This window comes from Zeugodacus cucurbitae, chromosome 3 (assembly GCF_028554725.1).
Source record: "Zeugodacus cucurbitae isolate PBARC_wt_2022May chromosome 3, idZeuCucr1.2, whole genome shotgun sequence".
NCBI lineage: Eukaryota > Metazoa > Arthropoda > Insecta > Diptera > Tephritidae > Zeugodacus > Zeugodacus cucurbitae.
In genome coordinates, this window is record NC_071668.1 from 41584655 (window position 1) to 41606301 (window position 21647).

Sequence of the window (21647 nt, forward strand, 5' to 3'; positions counted from 1 at the left end):
CATGCAAATTTTTTCAGTTTTTACCAACACATACACAATACCAAAATTTGAATTGAGTGGATGTAAGTGTGTATTAATAATTTAATTTTACTGATATTATTTTATATTTGTAGATCGATTGTTATAGATCGATACTATGTTTGAGTGGTTGCTGCAGAGTATTTTAAAGGAATATAATTGCAGAAAATGGTTCTTGGAAGGCAAATCGAGCTGCAACGTAGATGTGGTGTGTACATGCAAACACAAACATGCAAAACCAAAAATGGAAGCAGAACAAGGATAATGATACTGGAGGCAGATGGGTGAGTCGATAATATCGAACCTTACATATGTATATACTACTAGCGGACCCGGCCACACGTTTTTATGGCTAAAGTATACTTTAAATTAATTCTTTATTTTTTCAATATAGTGAAAGACTCTTACACATAAAAATTAAAACGTTAAAGTCGGTAAATTTGAAATTTATTGATATAAGTATTTGTAAATTTTTTTAATCGCAAATGCACATAAACTGTTTATTTTTTATTTTTATTTTTAATCTTATATTAAAGTAAGTAACAAATGAGTAAATTACAAAGTTGTTGATGATATGTAACATTTAATGTTATTAACTTCGTAAATTACAATTGCTAACTATTTAAAATTAATACAATATTCGTGTCTACATTAAATACAACAGAGTTATCATCGTCATTATCATATTGGCTAAAAGATGTCCACTACTGTACAAAGTAGTTAATAAGTGAAAACTCAATATATTGTATCAATTTAGCAAAGAAGGCGGTCGAACATCCCATTCATCTCTAAAATTGCCATTGATTATGCAGCGTATGAAACTCGTTTGCGCGAGCGCTTAAAAATATTTTATAGGCTTTATATAGAAGATCTACATATCTATCTTAAAAGATCTACGGAACAACCGAAACAAATTTGGTGGTGCATTGATTTTATTATCAGAGATTTTCGGCAAACATTGCCGGTGGTTCCACGTTCAACGCCAGCTGATGAAATTAATGCATTCATCCAATTTGTGGAAATATGTGAAGGTATTGCATTTATGTGAGAATATACGTGTCATGTTGCAAAATGATCAATTTAGAGTAATGTTCTCTAAACAATTCATAGATATCGGAAATGGAAAATTTCCTATAGATGTACTAACGGGCTGTATAACTTTTCCTGGAAGTTTTTGTCAATTACCTCTAATGTTGCTCAAAATTACTTTTTTCATAATTAGTTGTATTGAAAAAATTAAAAAATCAACTCTTAGGCGGTTCGAAATTCACCGAATCAGGTAGTTGTAAATTAAGTTTTATTATTATTGTAGTACTTTATGGTACACAATATTTTTTGTTTGATTATCTGTCGCGTAAACATACAATTGACCATGCGAGAAACATGGGTTTTCCAAATTAATACCACAAACACCTAACGACTGCCCCTGGGATTTATAGCCATAGCGAAAGCAAGCCGAACTGGAAACTGTAGTCGTTTAAACTCGAATGGTACGTCAGTTGGAATCATTGGGATGCGAGGTATCAAAACGTCCTCTCCTTTATACTTTCATTTCAATATTATTGCTTCTATTACGTTATTAAATAATTTCTTTATCACTAATCGTGTGCCGTTACAAAGTCGTGGTTGGTTAATATTTCGCAACATTATAACTACAGATTCAACTTTTAATTGAAGATTGTGAGGCGGCAATCCATGCAAATCGAGCCATTTAAAAATTCAGCTATCCACCAGATCATCTTCATTAGTTGCCGTATCAACTGATTTATATGTCTTTATTTCACCTTATTTGCCATTGCAGAATTTTTTGAAATATTGCAGGTTAGCGTTTCGTTGCTTTGCATATTCAATGGCAATTTTAGAGCTGAATGGGCTGTTCGACCGCCTTCAAGCAAAGTTGCTGCAATACCTGACGACGCCAGACCAAGAGCAATTTCATTTTTTGAGCGAATTGTTGCCAATATCAAACTAATCAAAAACGTTTTTCCTGTACCACCAGGAGCGTCCAAGAAGTAAATCCCTCCGGTTCCATCACGTATTACTCTCATAAGAGTATTAAATACATACTTTTGTTTTTCGTTCAATAGTGGAAGATTTATTTGAATTGATTCTTTCAATGTATTTAGATCATACAATTTTTCACGTTGTATCTCTTGATCAAAAGCATCGTGCATTGGGCGACAGGGCGCGGCCATCCCTAATTGACATAATTGCTTGTTTGACATCATCAAGCACATATCCTCAATTGAAATTAACGCTTCATTGTAAATTTCTTCACCTATTTGTAAATTCTGATTCCCTGTTCTTTACGTATTGTAAACAAAATATCGTCACACATATTATCTTTGTATTTTAACCACAAATCAATTGGTTTTGATGGGAAGCATGTTGAAATGATAATGGAAAATAATGTTCGCATTTGATGAGCTCGTGATGAAATTACAGCTTCATTAAGGGTTTGATCCCAATGTGCATCGTTTTCTAGCAATTGCAAACGATGACATGCTTCTCTGTAAGATCTACACAATTCACCATTAACTGTTCGTAAATGTTGAAAGGATGTTGGACCCCTTACATTGACCAATAGCAGCCGTAAATAAAAACATTCATCGTTGTTTGGATGAACGGAATAAATCCGACCTATTGCATCGGTTGAATATATACCTGGGTATCCTGGAACTGGCTTTCCTTGTTTTCTTCGCATAAACTTTTTTGATGACTGATTCCAAGTATAATATATCGCCATTTCAGAATAAAGTAGTGTTTGTGCAAAATTATCATTTTGACACGTCTCGAAAAAACTGGTTAAGGTAGTAGATGGGGGCTGGTGAGCTCTTTGTATTGCATTCTGGGAAGTGAAAAATACTCTTTGTCTATTTTCTAAGTGCACGGCTAAGTGAACAACTGTTGGGTGTCTTTCATGAATTGGAAAAGAAAAAATTCGCCAAAATGCTTCATTGCTGCTAACATATCGGCCCATTTGGTATTGTGTTACTTCATCATTTGAATTCTCTGCACCAAATCCAATCACAGCCATATCACTTCCTTTAATTACGTATTTACATATGTACTTGATAGATTTGACTGAATGGCAAGATTCAACATTGATGTGTGCTTTAAAAGTTTTGGATAAGATCGGTGAATATGGAACAATCCAACGATTATCTATTTCAATTTCTTGCTGGTTAATTTTGACAATTGTTGATCTTCCATTGTTTGCTAGTGATCGGCGACGATATAGTGGATAACCATCATTTCCTGTAATTGTTTCCGATATTAATGTCCGTGCATGTGTGTGCATGCGGCAATCCACGTTTCTGCCACTCTACAGAATACATCCAACAGCGTGTCTCACCAAACACACAATGTTTCACAATGAAATCCATTAAAGATTTCAACCTTTGTCTGAAGACTCTTGCTGTAATGTCATGACGATCAATGGGCGATTGACCAGGGAATAACGCATGTTTAATTTCTATCCATTGTGGATTGCATGTAAACGTAATGAACAAATCTGCTGTGCCGTAATGACGAACATAGGACATAGCGTCTTGAGCATATTCATGCATATGCCGAGGACAACCGATATAGGTTGCAGGAAGAATGGTCATCCTGCCAACATTTTCTGCATTCCCATCCGAATTGATTACATCTCGAAGGTGAATATACTCTTCAGATCGAAGTTTGGTCTGATTCAACCTGATGAATCTCCCTCTCAGTCTCAATCTTAACATACATATCAACAACATATTTGTGACATAATCGCCGGCATTTCAATATGTGATTGTCTTCATTTTCTCTGACCATTAGGCGGTATGAATAATAGTTCATTGAACTAAATTTTTTGTTGATTTCAAAACCTGTAATTGGATTTATCATCTTGATTGAGAAATCGTAGCCATCTTCACCTTGCCAAAATATAATGGGATATTGCAGAGCATCATATGAGCGATGTGTTTCCTTAATACGTTGTAATTTATTATTTCGACGATGTAAAACAATATCACGTGATTCTAAATTTTCTCCAACTACAATAATAGGTGGAAGTAATGGAATCAATTTCACTTTTCCATTTGCGCAACACAATCCATTGGCTTCATTTTTGTATTTCAATGCCTTGCAATATTTGCAAACCGAGTTCATAGATCCAATACGAACGCAGTTGTAGGCACTGTAATCAATTGTCATATCGTAACAGAAAGCAGCCCGATTCAAACTTGCTCCATTATTATTTGATTGTCGCGCTTCACGGGTCTGACTTACCCGAATCCTTTCACGTTGATTGCGATCTTCATTTTCCTGGGCAGTACGATTATATTGATAATTAATTTGATTTGTTGCATTTCTGATTCTTCTTCCTAAATTTGTACGTCTTATAGGAGGCATGTCGTGAATAAACACACACACTACACTTTTTATTTTTATAAGAATTTTTTCTTTAAATCTGTATATATTTAATATGTACTTCAAACAGACTTTTGTTTTCATGTGAAATTTTATTACAGACGTGATGGAATATCGGCACAAATAGCAAATGTATACTCGATCATCATCAATCACATACGGTTAAAACATTCAGTTGTGTTTTACATTTCAATTCATATTTTTTTACTTATTTTTTGAATGTTTGAAATATATATGTTATTTCAAATACAAAATTTTTCATTTGTTTTTAAATATGTTGTCAATTCACATATTTTTTAGAATTATTATCTTTTCCGCCATTTTCCATATTTACATAGTTCGCATGACTGCCATAAATCGGTTCAGCCGTTCTCGATGTTTTGTTCATTTTAACATCTAAAGATTACCAATTGTTTGTATTTGAAATTTGAAAAGTATGGATTTTAGACTTTTTCAAGGATTTTTTTAATTTTTCTTCCCGTAAGAACCATCCTTGCACTTCAGGGAACATTGTGAAAAAAGAATTTGCGAAATCGGTTCAGCGGTTCTCGAGTTATGCGCTTAGCAACACATTTTGCGATTCATTTTTATATTATAGATAACATAAAATCTTTTGTTAGAATATACGATAGTACAACAATAGCGACTCCAGGCGGAGGACTCATAGAAACATATTAGATTGTATTAATATACACTAACATTGCATTAATAACAACGTAATGGATGTTTATGGAGACAACAATAACCAGAATACGGAACAACAAAGCGGAGATAAAGTATTACTCCCATATAGGAAGGTAGCTATACTCGGTATGACCGCGGGGAATTCTACCAGCAGTTCTTCAACACATACAACGGCAATCGCTCATCAATCGTACAATACAAATTCGAACTAGAATTCGCTGTATAATGGAAGTAGCACATGTAGTTCTTTGCGTCAGAAAGTAACAAAAATCATCCACCTAAAAATACAACACAAAATATGCTACAACAACAGGTATTATTGAAATTAATTTAATTGCAAAACTAAAACAAAACAATAAAAAATCTCTCACACTATAGAGTCATCTTTGAACCACCCTGTAATAAAGTGAAAAAGTTTACACAATTTGATATGAGCAACTTCGCCCACATCATCGAGAAAACCGCGCCCAATAGTTGCGATTATTTTCCTATACATAGCTTTACATCCTTACATAGAAGGTGTGTAATCGATTATATTCTTTGCGACTTTAGTGGTTTTAAAGCCGCTTGACTATCCTAGAATATGAATATGTGTTTAGTCGTTAACACTATTTTTGACAGACAGGCTTTCTTTAATTGCAGTGATCTCTGCTTGGAAAACACTGCAATGATCCGGTAACCGGAAAGCGATCTGGTATCCAGTTTCTCTGAAAATACCCCATCTCCTACTCGTTTGTCTAGTTTTGAACCTCTGAATCTTTGTCCATTTTTTCCATTTCCCACTCGTCTCTAGAGGGGAAAGATATGTGTAGATCCGAGTTTAGATTAATTTCTATAGGATGGCGAAATTCCGTAATATTTGGTAGAAATGGGAACTTGCCGAGTATACTAGAATGTCCCCTATTGCAATTTTGCAGTAGCGAAAGTGCCGATTTCGCCGCCTGCTGCTTACAGAATAGATCTATAGGCAGTAAATACAAAATCGCATCTAATGCCTGGCTAGCGCTGTTCTGAGAGCTCCACTGATACATATACATGCCGCTCTTTGTAAACATACCATACGCTTTACTGCGTACTTCTTGTCAATTATTGGCAACCAGACCAATATCCCATATATCATGATCGGCCTTACCACAGCTGTGTAGAGCCAATGTGATACGCGGGGGTTAGTCCCCATTTTGGTCCAACCATCCTTTTGCAAGTGTATAGTGCTAAAGCTGCCTTCCTTACTCTGGCATCCAAGTTTGGTTTCCATAATAGCTTCCTGTCTAAAATTAGCCCCAGGTAGCTTGCTTTCTCACTTATAACATGTACTCCCCCTTTCTCTAGATCTAACAACATACTGTTCATTGTTAAGATCCATAGTAGTGGGGATAGCACGCCTCCTTGAGGTGTATCCCTATGGACAGATCTGCACATCGTTGAAGTTATGAACCTGCCTAGAAGCATTGTTAAGATCCATAGAAGTGGGGATAGCACGCCTCCTTGAGGTGTATCCCTATGGACAGATCTGCACATCGTTGAAGTTATGAACCTGCCTAGAAGCATCTGTTCTATAAGTTTCATGAGTGATTCTGAGACATCCAGATCTTTAAGCGCGTTGACTATGGCCTTAGGCTGGATGTTGTTAAACGCGTCTTCTATGTCTAAGAAGGCTATGCGAGCGTATTCCTTTACTTCCTTCCTGAGCCCTTTCAATCTCGGTCACCACCGAGTTTAAAGCTATTTCCGTGGTTTTTCCTTTGGAGTACGCGTGTTGTGAAACTGCTAGCTATTCCGGAGTTAGCCTGCATCTTATATTAATTTCTATTAATCTTTCCAGTGTTTTTAGTAGAAATGAAGAAAGACTGATTGGTCTAAAATCCTTTGGACTAGTATGAGAGCTTTTACCCGCTTTTGGTATGTATAGTCCCTTCGAGAATGGTTATTAACCAGCCCGATACGTAACTGAACGATTTCTGCAATTGAGAAGATTTAGAAGGCTTGAAACTGTTAATTGCCAATCTTATTTTGTCAATTGATATTAAGTCTCCAATATTAAGATCTGTGTCCACTTCAGTATCTAGTGTATACTCAGCGGTTAAGCTCTCTGAGCTGCCCGGGAAGTGAGTATTCATCAGCAATTTTAAGGTTTCTTCACTGGATTCCGTCCAGCTCTGATCTGGCTTCTGTAGGTACCTAACGTTATGTGTAGCTTTTGCTATTACCTTTCTTAACCGAGACGCTTCTGTCGTGGTCTCGATTTCTTCACAGAAGAATTTCCACGATTTTCGTTTTGATTTCCTTTTTGTATGACCTTAGAAGGCTGTAGTATCGTTCACAGTCCTGCTCTACTTGGGATTGTTTCGCTAGAATAAACTGCCTCCTGGACTCTTTCTGAGATTTCTTAAGCTCGGGGGACCATCATCTATGTCTGGTTTACGAGTTACTCTTTCTATCAGTTCTTCCGACACAAGTGTTATATCTAATACTTCTTGTCGATTTCTAGTAATAAAAGTTGGCGTGTTACCTCTATTGTACAACAAGAGCTTGGTGCCTAATAATAATTAAAGAGCAACTCACCTCTTGCGTAGGTATCTGAACTACCCCATAGTGAATGATGTGCGTTGGAGTCGCATCCAAGTATAAGCTCTTGGACATTTCTCTTTCTTGCACCAACCTTTTTATTTGCAGTGATGGTACCTGCTCCTCATTATACGTCATGTGACAAGAGACAAGCTGGTAACTACCTCTACCCGTCTCCCAGCTTACTGCCGTGGTGTCTTTGTTACTATATTTGTACAATATAAAAACATTAAGACCCTTTTAAGCCAATATAAATGTCCTGTTCTTACCTTCGTAATGTGACATGTATAGTTTATAATTCGACGTCCTCAGGCCGCAAATCTGCCCTCTATTAACCCATGGCTCCTCAATGAGGACAAAGTCAGGCTGATCTGTTGCCATGCGGTTAATTAGGGCTACTGACGCTACTTTGCTGTGGTGAAGATTAATTTGTAAGAGATGCATTAGTTAAAGTTACATCTATATCATCTTGAGAATCGCTTAAAAGCTCTTTCTCAGAATATAAATTAGAGAGCCTGTCCTGCATTTCAGACCTTGAGGAACACTCACCTTATTCGAGGCTATCGACATCGCTCGAGGACTCCATAGGATCTTCCTCCACTTCACCCATCTCATTATCCGAGGTAAGATGGTTGATAGCGCCGGCATCTATTTTATATGTCTTTAGTGAAGCCATAATTAATTTCACCGCTACTTTTGTTCAGCGGTTCGATTGAGTCATTCGTTAGCAACAACAAAATCTGCATCACCCGATTCGGTTGTCGCTTCGTCGAATGCCTTAACAAACTTCCAACCCTCTATTAGTAAGTTATTCTACGAATATAGATATTTTAATTATTTCTAGCCAACTATAAATATTTTTCAGGCATCGGGTGATGTACAACAAATTACTTCGGACTTTTGAAGTAGCAGTTTCACTACTTATTTTCGAAGTGCTAAACACACTGTCTCCTATGATGCCCTTGGATCTACACATAGTTAACAATTAACAGATCTCAAAAAAACATTTTGAAGCGCCGAAGTTGTTCATCTTGCTTCTGATTTGACTATGCAGGGATTATTAAGCTGAACTTACAATTTATCGTTTTCAATATTATGATTGTTAATTTATAAATTTTGAACGTTCGCAATAGCACTAAATTTATTAATTTAAATGTAAAATATTGTTACAATAGCATTTATATACAAATGAACGTACGAATATTTGTAACAATCGTAATAGAAGTGATATGTAATTTGTATTGTATATCCTGCAAGTCAGGTACCAGCGAATTCTTCTGTGAAAGGCCAGGGAGCGGTACTAGCAGTTTCAATGAAAGTTTCTATGCGATCCTTAAGGATGAATTGACAAAAGTGTCCGAAACTCTTGTGTACGTATGATCGTTCATCCCTTTCTTGCACATTACATTCATCATTTAAAAATTTATATATATATCTTGCACAATTCGGGGTATGATCTTGGTACAATCACGAATGAAAGACCCAAAACTGCGAACGAAAATTCCCCGTGCACTTTCAGTACTGCGACCCACAAAAGCCCTGAAACTATACCCGCTATTTAAGGTTAGTTCTTCTAAAACCCGAAATGAAAATTTAATAACAAAATTTTTGACATCTGACAAAGGCTGGAGGAAGAGTGGCAAATATCAAATACTCTGTGCGGCCAGGAAGTGTAAGATGCGCGCATTATGTGAGGACTCTTTTGGTTTCTTTAGATCCATCCAATTTCTGGGAGGAAGATTTTTATAAAACATAAAGTAAAATTTGAATTTTTACAACATAAAAGTTGGTAATAATTACCTTATGTTTCAACACTGGCAACGTTCTTGTCTTAACATCCATTTCCATTGAACTAATTTCGGTGAATCCTTGTAAAGCAATACGACAATTAAATTTACCCTTTAGTTTCTGTGTTTTAGCTGCTAATGGCACGGCCAACTCATTGGCAAAACCCAGTTGACACACGTTGCGATGATAAACGGCAAAAGCACCTAAACCATGCTGTTCCAATTCTTCCCGTGATTGTGTTGACCAAAAGGTTTAATTGCACGTAAAAAAGTGACATTAAACCTAATATCTGGTGTGTAAATTATTTGTGTTCGATGTAGCAGCGTTTGCATCCACAGTTTTGTGTTTGTTTGCAGCACCGAATTTGCTGGATTTGCTGCACCGCTTCTAGAGTTCTACGCTGCTACCATAAGTGACACCAATTAGGTTACGTACCTTAACGAGCCGTATGTGGTTTGAAATATCTGTATGGAAAATTAATTAGAATTGAAGGCAAGATAATATTATTATATTCAACAATTATTACGTATTCAATGCTCAAAACAACACTTGTTCAAATACACGAGAACTTCGGTTGTTTCTTTATCTCATTCAGGGGGCTGTACAGAGAAGAGTTGAATTAAATGTTTATGAACATTTTACCCTTTGTTGCGTATATGTGTATGTAGTGGTGTTATTGAAATTTCTTTGAATGTGTTGGAGTTTCAGTACCCATGACTTGCTGGGTAACAACATAAAAAACCAATAAAAAACTAACTTTATAAGTAAAATTTGTAATTGTATCAATGTATAGTAATGTATAGGTACAAAAATGTTTGTAAAAATTAAAGTTTACATTGCTCTGAAATTTATATTTAAAAACTAATCTATAATAATTAATAAAAACGTAAAACACTATACAATTCAATAAATAAATATAAAAATAAAACAACTTTTTCAATATTTTAATTTTTAAACGAAAAGGTAGGTGAACTACAGAATGAAACCATGGAGACCATTTAAGCAAATTTAACCCGAATTAACCCACGATTATCATATGGTAACGCAAAATTTATCCCTATCTTCATAAATAACATGAAAATTACACTATAAAACTACACACTACGTTGGTTTTTTGCATTTTCCGGAAAAGTTAAATATTGAATATCTTATATTTACATCTTACATCGTAAAACAGATTTAATTTTCGTGCTCAGGGGGCCAAAATACTTGGGTGTATTTCATTTCCTAAAAATCTGAAACGTAAAAAGTTCTGGGCAGTACCGGGTTAAGTAACGAAACGGTGACCCAAAAATAAGCAGTACATTTACTGTGACTAAGGAGTGACCCTGAAAATGATAAATCGAACATTATCCACTGATAGAGGGCTGATTAACACCTCAATTGTGGAAGGCTACTGGCGAATAATCGCCATTGTAGTTGCGTTGCCTACTGAGACTAGATTTTTTATTATGATAATCTATTTATCTCAGTTGCCAAGAATATGCAGATAACAGCCCTGAGTTAACATTTTTGACAATTATTTTGAAATTATTTGGCAGCATTGTTCAAATGTGAGTGACAATTTGTGCAGTTACAAAATACAAATACGTGAACAAAAATATTTTATTTGAATCATAATATAAAAAAGAACTATAATGGGTAGTTATTAACTATAATTCATGAGTCGGGAAGAAAGCTTGAATGTCGCATTAATTCGACGGCTAAATAGAGATCGTTCCAATCTTTTGTATATTTCACTTATGAAGTACGCTAAGAATTAATATGTTGTTATTTGTTATGTTCACTATATTTTGTATATTTTCAAAAAGATCAAACAAATCTGGTAACACGTCAAACTGTGAAGTTTAATTTTTTCTCGGTTCTTGAATTTGTGCTTAAATTTATTAATATAATTAAAGAAAGTTTACTTTTAATAAGTGTAATCTAAAGCTAAGTATTTGTGCTAATTTGCTTTTGTGTTATATTTAAATTTTAATTGTATTTTAACTATTTTCTTAAATTCTGGTGCCGAGTCTTTTAAATCATTTGTTGTTTTTATCAATTATCAATTTTATTTCCTACTTTGCAATTGTTTGTGCGATTGCATATTGTTTTTGTTTTAATTTGCTCTTTTTCTTTTGATTCGTCTTTTTTTCTTTCATTTTTGCTCACAGCTGTTTGCGTGTTATTTTTAAGTGGCTCAGTGCTTCTCAAACTGCTCACTATTATATTGGTTGTGATCTCGGCTAATTCAGTATAACTATTATTGTTTTTCTATTTACTATTATATCATATTTTAATTTTTATTATTATTTACTATTCTGTTTTTTCCTTCAATTTAAATTTTTTTTTTTTCATAATGACTTGCAATTTTCCGAATTGTACTATTAAAGACGATTCTGATCGTTTTGTTTCTTGTTGGCTTTGTGACGAGCTTGCCCATCTTAAATGTGCTGGATTGACAGGTAGAATCTTAGATTCTATTCTCGATGGAAAGGGTCTGCGCTGGTCGTGCTTAAAGTGTAGACCGACAGATATTGAATTATTTAAAGTTTTTAAACAGGCGCGCAATAATTTTAAAGAAATCGGTCGAGAACTTCAAAACCTTACAGAAAAATTTAAGCATTATGAAGTGTTGTTTCAATCATTTAAATGCCTGAATGATCAAGATGATAATGCTAAGCCTTCATCAAAACGTAAACGTCCGTCTAATGAGGAACCTGCCACTTTGTCCGTGAAAAGTATGTCACCGGTGAAATTAGACCTTATTAATCTCTCATCTCCTTGCCCTCAAGGAGAGAAGCCTTCCTCTTCAAAAGTGCTTAATCCTCCGAAAACAATTAACGATAACCTTAAGCGGAAAACTATTCAGGATCCGCCTCCTATTAACTCTGAGTTTGTGGCAAAAAATTTGGTAGTAATACCTCAACGAAAATCAATTTTCGTTTCGAGATTCGCTTCGGATACCACAATCGAAGATATAAAGTTTTACATCTCGTCGAAATTAAAAATTAACGATATTGATATTGATGTCAGAAAATTTAACTTTAAATACGAAAGAAACATATCTTCTTTCAAGATTGGCGTTTCAGCTGTTAATTTTCAATTGCTACTTGATGAATCATTTTGGCCACCTGGTGCTTTCGTGCGCGAATTCGAGCAAAAGCAACAAAAACAAACTGTAATTGCTCATATTCCAAAAAATGCCGCGGATTCAAAAAACTAATTATAAAAAATTCATTACAAATTCACTATCAAAATGTAAGGGGTTTAAATACAAAATTAAAAGAATTGTATTTGAACAGCACTAATTGTAATTTTAAAGTCATCGCTTTTACTGAAACTTGGCTTAAACCTCATATCTTTGATAACGAAATATTAAATAGTGAATTTCAAATCTTTAGATGCGATCGACTGGACAGAGTCGGGGGGGGGGGGGGGGGGTGTACTATTTGCTGTGCATTCTTCAATTCCATCTGAAGAAGTAGAAGTTCCTCATGCGGACTTTATTGAATTTAAGTGCATACGAATTTGTATTAATAAATGTTCTATTTATCTAACTTTATCTTATATTCCGCCTCAATCGGACTTATCTGTATATACGCAGCATGTTAATAAATAATGTTAATAAATAATGTTTTTTCAATTGCTAAGAATACTGATTATATAATTGTTCTAGGCGATTTCAATTTACCGTGTGTATCTTGGAAATCTGTTGACGATTGCATTACCCCTTTTTGCACTCGTTTAAGCTTTAATGAGTTTTTGGAAGAAATGTCTGGGATGGGTCTTAACCAAATTAACTTAATTCCGAACAAGTTTGGTAAATTCTTAGATTTGGTCTATGTTGATAATACTTCAACAGTTTCTGTGGTCCGATCTGATCCTTTAGTTTTGCCAGAGGATTCTTATCACCCTGCCTTGGAAATTAATATCGAAATCATAGACGAATTACTTGTATGCAACAAACAGGACCTTTGTTCTCGGTTCAACTTTGCGAAAGCTAACTTCAAAAAGATTAATTGTGAACTTTCAAAATTGACTTGGCCTGATTATAGTGGTAATATTGAATTAAATGTATCACATTTTAATGAAACAATTTTTAATATTTTTGAAAGATTTGTTCCGAAATGTTTTATTATCAAAAGAAAAAGTTTAAATTTGTGGTATTCGAATGAGCTATGTAAATTAAAAAATAAAAAAGCTCGTGCTTTTAACTTTATAAAAGAACTGGAGCTCTTGTTGACTATTTAAAATATTCTAAATTGTGTCGTCAGTTTGAGAAACTTAACAAAAAATGTTATAAAAACTACATAATCAAAGTAAAAAATAATATTATTCGTAATCCGAAATTGTTTTATGGTTTCGTTAACTCCAAACGCAGGATTTCAAATTTTCCGTCCGCGATGAAATATAAATCAACAATGTCATGTGACAATTATATTATTTCTAATATGTTTGCAGAATTCTTCAAATCCAATTATTGTTCAAACTACCCTATGAATGTGCCATATCATCAAGTGTTATGTCCGAGTACTGTAATTAATACACCAATTATTTCTGAAACAGATGTCTTAAATTATTTAGTTACGTTAAAAAATTCGTTTAAATATGGCCCTGATATGATTCCCTCAAGCTTTCTTAAAAATTGCGCAAAATATATCTATCTGCCCTTAACTAAGCTTTTTAACCTATCTCTTAAACAAGGTATTTTTCCGTCAATGTGGAAAAACTCTTTTATATTACCTTTGCATAAAAGTGGAGTTAGATCATCTCTTGAGAACTATAGGGGGATAGCTAAAATGTCAGCTATACCCAAACTTTTTGAAGCTATTGTCACTGACCAAATAACTTTCTTAATCTCTCCTTTAATTTCATTCTCTCAGCATGGATTTTGTAAAGGGAAATCTACAGTAACTAACTTGCTTGAATTTGTAAACCATGTGTCAATGGGTTTTAGGGATAATAAGAATACTGATGTTATATATACAGACTTTAGTAAAGCATTCGATAGAATAAACCACTCAATTCTTTTGCAAAAACTGAATCTTCTTGGTTTTCAACCAAGACTTCTTGAATGGGTATCCTCATATCTTACTAACAGAAAACAACAAGTTTTATTTAATAATACATTATCCGATTCAATTAGTGTCACTTCAGGGGTTCCACAGGGTAGTCATCTCGGCCCGATTCTGTTCTTGTTGTTCATCAATGATATACCTTCAGTAATTAAGTTTTCAGAAATTTTATTATATGCGGATGATGTAAAACTTTTTAAATCATATACTTCTCATAACGAAAGGACTGAGTTGCAATCGGATTTAAATAATTTAGTTACTTGGTGTCACAAAAATGATATGCCACTGAATCTTAAAAAATGTAAAACGATGTGCTTTTCCCGTAGAACTGTTGATCTTTCCCCCTATGTAATAAATAACTTCAGTTTAGAGCAAGTTTTTAGCTTTGTTGATTTAGGAGTTAATATGGACCCTAAACTAAATTTTAATTCTCATGTAAATTCAATTGTCTTAAAAGCTAAAGGTGCTCTTAGCTTTGTTAAACGTTGGTCTAAAGAATTTAGTGATCCGTATATTACTAAAATTCTTTTTACAACATTGGTAAGGCCTATATTGGAGTATGGTTCTGTGGTATGGAATCCTAGCTATCAATCCCATTCTGATAAGCTTGAGTCCGTTCAAAAACAATTTTTACTTTTTGCTTTAGGCCACTTACATTGAGATTCAAGATTGAATCTTCCCCCGTATACTAGTCGTTTAAAACTTATAAATCTTCCCACACTCACTAGTCGCAGAGAAATGCTAGGTATAATTTTTCTAGTAAAACTTCTGAATGGTTTAGTTTGTAGTTCATTCCTTTTGTCTGATATTAAGTTTAATGTCCCATTGCGTTCATCCAGGCAGTTTAGACCATTATTTCTAAAATCTTCCAGAACAAATTTTGAGTTAAATGAACCATTCTGCCGAATATGTCATGATTTTAATTCGCATTCCAGCACATTTGATCCATCTGACTCAATATTTAGCATCAAAAAAACTATTTTGTCTTCTCTTAATAAATAATATTCAGAAATTTTTAACTTTTTGTTTTTATAAATTTTTAAAACTCAGCTGTTGAAATGTTTCTTTCTGTAGCTGAGCAGTTTGAGAACCGGACGCTTAAAAATCTCTTGCCTTTCTAGACTCGGCAAATTCCGCTCGTATGCGGACTGCGCCCCACGCGTCGGATGGGCGGGAGGAGGGTAATCGTTTGGGTTAATAATAATAATAAAAAAAAAAATAATTTTCATATCTGTTGGCCGCGTTTTAAATTCATCAACCGATCAACTTCTGAACATTTGAGCAGCGCTACGATTCTTTTTATTGAAGGTAGCTATTAGAAAGGTCAAGGGAATGACTTCGGAATTTCACAACTTAAATACGACGATGTCTGTGATTCTTACAGAAGTGACCACATTTATGTAACATGTGCACATTTCATATGCTTAAAATATTGCTTGAAATATTGCTTAAAAATATAGTATTATTAAAATATTAGCTTCTGCCATTCTTTTCCAGTCCTATAGGGTGACCTGAATCTATTTATTTCGGCTTCGAAACCATTCCATAGTTCTGCATTTTTTAAATAATATTTAAAAAGCAACTCATTCAATTATATATTAATGTAAATACATTTTTTTTATTTGTATTTACAATTTCTACGCCATCTGAATATACTGCTTTAGTCAAAACTACAATACTGGTCTTTATCAGTAGCCTGCTTTTGACAAATTTGGATACTATAAAAAGGGTTAATAGTAATAGATAATATGCAAAAAAATGGCGACTGGCGATTAGTAGCCTGTCATATTCGCCAGTAGCTTCTCTTAATGTATTTTGCGGGCTACGATAGCCTGAAGGCGACTGAACCAGGCTATTATATGTAGATACATAATATGGGTGTAAATAAAAAACTACTACATAGGGCTCACCACAACTTTCCAAAATAAGAGAAAACTTAGGGTGTGTTCATATCCCTGCAAAACGGATAGTGTTACTTATCTTATGGTGCATTGGTTACCAGTAAAAAAGCTCATATTATTTTTGTGGTCACGCTTGTTCTAGCATCTGGAAAACGGTTACCACTTCTCCTCTTTTACAACACGTCGGTGTGGTTATCTTTCTCGCTCTATCTCATTAATTTTGGTGCAAATGTCCTTCTGCTCTCATTTTTCTATTGTTTTGGAAAGCCACACGTCACTCTGTGGTTCGCAGAGCCATCTGAAGTCGTTTTTTTGCTTCATATTATTTATGTTCACCCCTTAGTCACAGGAAGTGGTCATTTGTGTGGTCACCGTCTCGTTACTAAAATTTGGGTCATCTCGTTCATGCTACCGGTTACCTTTTATTTCGTTTAGAAATAAAAACAGAAGTTTATAGTTTTTATTAATTTCTATGTATTTAATTGTATGATGTATTTACATTTATATATTAGTATGGTATTTTATATTATTAATAATTATTATAGATTAATTTTTAAATATTAGCATTTCAGTACAAAGTAAACTTTAATGTTTACAAACATTTTTGTGGTTATCATATATACATTGACAAAATTTACATATTTTACATATAAAGTTTGTATTAATTATTAATTTTTTATAATTTATAATTACAACCTTTAAAATTATTGATTTTTTGTGTTATACAATACAAATTACATATCACTACTATTACGATTGTTACAAATATTCGTATATTCATTTTTATATAGATGCTATTATAACAATATGCAACTGCTACTCCAAAAGTGCGATGTAATTTATTGTACATCATACAATGCCTGAAAAATATATTTAGTTGGTTAGAACTAACTAACTACACATGTTACAAGCGACTGTCCACCATTATTTATTATAAGCATGGGAAGTAATATTACCAACTCTGTTAAATGATAAAAATATCAAAAATATTGTTTTGTTTTAGTTTTGCAATTGAATTCATTTTACTAATACCTGTTGTTGTAGAATATTTTGTGTTGTATTTTTAGGTGCATGATTTTTGTTACTTTCTGACACAAAGGACTACGAGTGCTTCTTCCATCATACGACCAATTCTAGTTCGAATTTGTAATGTAAGATTGATGAGCGATTACCGCTGTAGGTGTTGAAGAACTGCTGGTAGGATTCCCCGCACCCATACCAAGTATAGCTAGCTTCCTAAATGGGAGTAATACTTTATCTCCGATTTGTTGTTCCGAATTCTGCTAATTGTTGTCACCATAAGCATTCATTACGTTGTTATTATTGCAATGTTGGTGTATATTAATGCAATCTAATCTGTTTCTGCGAGTCCTCTGCTTGGAGTCGCTATTGTAGTATTATGTTATATTCTAGCAAAAGATTTTATGTTATAGTATATACATACATATGTATTATCGACTCACACATCTGCCTCCAGTGGCATAATCCTTGTTCTGCTCCTATTTTTAATTTGGCATGTTTGTGTTTGCATGTACGCACCAGATGTGCGTTGCAGCTCGCTTTGCCTTCCAAGACCTTTTTCTGCAATTATATTCCTTTGAAATACTCTGCAGCACCCACTCAAACATATATCGATCTGTAAAAAGAAAATTTACTATAAATAGAAAATAATATCAGTAACTAATTATTAATACGCACTCACATCCACTCACTTCAAATTTTCTTTTCAAATGAATGACGGCTATGGCGGTAATTTTTGAACGGTTCATTGTAGTACATGCATCTAGTGCTGAACACATTGAGGAGACGAGTCAAAAACGAGATATATATAGGGTAATATATATCAAGCAGAAAGGAGCTGCACTCAAATTTTTTTACAAAATGGAAATTGGCGTAGCAACGCCCACTTATGTGTAAAATCCATATCTCAGGAAGTACTCGACAGATTTCAATAAAAAAAATTGGATGAAATTGGTTCACACCCACGACAACTTCCAATATAACTCAATTTTGAATTCTATCTTATTCCTTCACTTTACAATGTATTCATAAGGAACCAATGAAGATAACGGAATAAGACTTTACACAAATAGTGTATATGATCTGTGATATCACTTGTGAAAAAATTGTCGAAATCGGACTATAACTTTTCAATGCCCCGGATATCGAATATGAAGAATTTTTCAACGAAAATTTCGATAAACCCCTCAGGTATCTTAATTTAATTCAGAGGAAATATTTTTCTTCCAATTGTGTGTCTCTGTACCAGAAATGTTTAAAATCCGGTCATAACTTCCCCTTGCTCTCATATACCTAATTATAGGATATCAAAAATACGATGGGCGTTTAATATGTGAAATATCTTAGCCAAATTAAATGAGCATATAATCTTATATAAAATGTATGTTGGTGATGAAAATTAGTGAAATCGGTTCAGAAATTACCTCATATATACTATATATGATGATTTTCGTTTTTCTATTGGACTTTATGTCGAATATATGGATCAAATTGTGTGTTATCTTAATAAAAGTATATCAATAAATTGCGAGAGTATAAAATGTTAGGTTGCACCCGAACTTAGCCTTTCCTTACTTGTTTGTAATTATTTTTATAAAAAATAAATTATTTTTCTTTATATATAGAAGAAGTACGAAGGAAACAGCGCGATAAAGTAAGTACCCCTATTTACATTTTATTTGTTATATGTTTATAATTACAAGTACAGCGATCCCCGCTTAAGTGCCTTTCCCGCTTATGTGACCATATTTTGCGGCACGATGTTTTTCCCTAAATTTACATATAAAACTGCCCGCTGAAGAGCCTCCGCCTAAGTGCCTTTCCCGCTTAATTGACTGTAATACTTAGGCCACAAATACAAAATTGTTTGCAATATTAACGAGGAACGAACCCCAAATATGAAATTCAGGTTAGTAACATTGTATATGGACAATATTTTAAATAAACTAATTAGTGAAATATGTAGTGTATTTAGAAATATATTTATATGTGCAGATCCATATTTTATATTATTTTCAGAACATTTCAATGGCAACCAACCGTGTGGTACAACCTTTAATGATAGAAATCATTTTCTACCCACAGGCAATGGAAAACCTGTCGACACTTCACAGAAGATCAATGCTATATGTTGCAAACAATGTCAATACATATGGGACATTCTCTGGAAAAAATCCACTTGGAAAAAAGTTCTTTATTTTCTTTGGCAATTATATATCTTATAGTACATGTAAAACCTAAAATAAAACATGTGGTTTTAGGTCTGTGTAACGCGGGGTTGCCAGGTTTTCATTTAAAATTATTACTTACTTGAATCTAGTCTACGTAATAATTTAAAAAAAAAAAAGCAAAAATCAAAATAACAAACAAAAAGGGATTAAATGTCTACTACGTCCACGTCGTTAATCCTGGGTTACGCTAAATTCTGATAATAATAGTGCGTAAATCAATGATTTTTCATCATGTTCTGAGTTGGTTTTTATTTGTAGCTCATACAAATATTGCTGTCCCAAAATTCCCTTTGGGGGGTATAAAGGTGATGAAATAAGGAACATTTTAAGATATTTTCGAAAAAAATCAAAGGGGGCATAAGTTGTTAAAAATTCCAAAAAAAATTTTTTTTCATTTTTTGCTATGAAATATTAATTTTAAAAATTTTTACGATATACAGTTTCAAAGTTTGAGAAATTCTGTACCAAAAAGTCACATGGTGTTTTAAAATATGTTCATTAGTTTTAAAGTTATAGCGGTTCGAAAATTTTTTTACAAAAAACTTTGGCCCCTTATAATATGGCAACCCCGCGTTACACAGACCTAAAACCATACGTTTTATTTTAGGATTTACATGTACTATAAGATATATAACTGCCAAAGAAAATAAAGAACTTTTTTTCAAGTGGCTTTTTTTCCAGAGAATGCCCCATATATTTAAATTTTGAATAAAATAAGATTTTATGTATTTAAAATAAAATTATCAAGTAAGAATGCATATTTGTAACGTTTAATTAGAACATAAATTGTATAGTTTACTTTAGGAAAATATTAAAATGAATTGTAAATTTTAAATTTTAATAATAAGTTTAAAATGCCTATGTTTTTATGCAATATATGAATGTTTTAGACTGTAAGTTGTCAAAACTTGACCAATAGGGGGCAAATGTACTTGTTACTAATATTGTTACTTCTTTCCGACTCTTCGAACAAAAGTAACATACAAATTAATTTTTGCTAATTTTTAGAGTAATATAGCGGTAATATGTTAGCTGAAAATTACCCGTTTTGCCGGGTTGGTTTCTAAAACAAAATCGTGAAATGTAAAATGAGTTAATAACATATAAATATTTAATATTACCCCAAATTATTTCCAAAAAAAATTGTTTACGCTGAAACTCTACCCTGAGTTCGATCACTGGATTGCCAAATAAAAGTCACACTTTAATGTCTATACACTAATCTTTATTTCTAATTCAAATAACTTAACACTTTATTACACGTTATACGAGTTTACAACTTCTTACTTCTAGTTTCTTGCACTTTACTCGGCAACTCTCTAATTAGAACTGTGGGTTGCTGCTAATTCGGTAGCCCTTATATAGTCGATTGTAAGCGATACATCGCCACTCGAACATTCTGGCAACTACGATTATTGATGTCTAGATACATCTGGCAAGTTATCAATTTCAATTGTCAATTCTAGTTTGTTCTGGTGTAATTTTCGTTACACTGCCCTCCAATTAAGTCTGATCGTCCCCATTAGACATACTTCCAGAACCAAATGCTGCAAGCCGTTCTAGTTGAACCACCTTCATTTTATTCCTAGGTCTACCAATTGTTTGTATGCGGTACACTACATTATTTATCCGTTTAACAACCTGGTATGGTCCTTCCCAACTGCATTGAATTTTAGGAGACAGTCCTTTCTCCCGTTGTCGGTTATTAAAAAATACCCAATCTCCTTACACAAATCCTTCGAAGTTCATTGTCTTGTCGTATTTTGCCTTCATTTTATCACTCATGATTTGTGTCCGCTGTCTCACCATAGCATGAATTTCTCTCATTTCGTTTTCTAGGACACTGTTGGCTTCCCTAACATTCTTTCCAACATTTGCGTGATTCCCATGTGCCCTCCACATGGACCGTTATGAATCTGCTTGAGAACATCAGGAATTCTGACTTTGGGAACGATTATAAGAGCTCGGGAACTTTG

The 21647-nt window shown here is 33.7% G+C and overlaps 3 long non-coding RNA genes across 4 annotated transcripts; 1 reads left to right on the top strand and 2 right to left on the bottom strand.

Annotated features, from left to right (window-relative positions):
- Positions 1 to 4064: 4064 nt before the first annotated feature.
- LOC114805089 (uncharacterized) lies at positions 4065 to 10067 on the bottom strand. 2 transcript variants are annotated; one of them, XR_008470418.1, is made up of 6 exons: positions 9472 to 10067; positions 8221 to 9399; positions 7941 to 8083; positions 7669 to 7876; positions 7314 to 7590; positions 4065 to 7064 (listed from the first exon to the last, which is right to left on the bottom strand). It is a non-coding gene; the product is annotated as an uncharacterized LOC114805089 (long non-coding RNA). The 2 variants fall into 2 exon arrangements; XR_008470417.1 differs by having other exon boundaries at positions 4065 to 7590.
- Positions 10068 to 17032: 6965 nt separating this feature from the next.
- On the bottom strand, positions 17033 to 19155 carry LOC128920440 (uncharacterized). The gene is made up of 4 exons (XR_008470512.1): positions 18123 to 19155; positions 17884 to 18056; positions 17453 to 17829; positions 17033 to 17381 (listed from the first exon to the last, which is right to left on the bottom strand). It is a non-coding gene; the product is annotated as an uncharacterized LOC128920440 (long non-coding RNA).
- LOC128920441 (uncharacterized) lies at positions 19038 to 20973 on the top strand. The gene is made up of 3 exons (XR_008470513.1): positions 19038 to 19094; positions 19149 to 19349; positions 19460 to 20973. It is a non-coding gene; the product is annotated as an uncharacterized LOC128920441 (long non-coding RNA).
- The last annotated feature ends 674 nt before the right edge of the window (positions 20974 to 21647 follow it).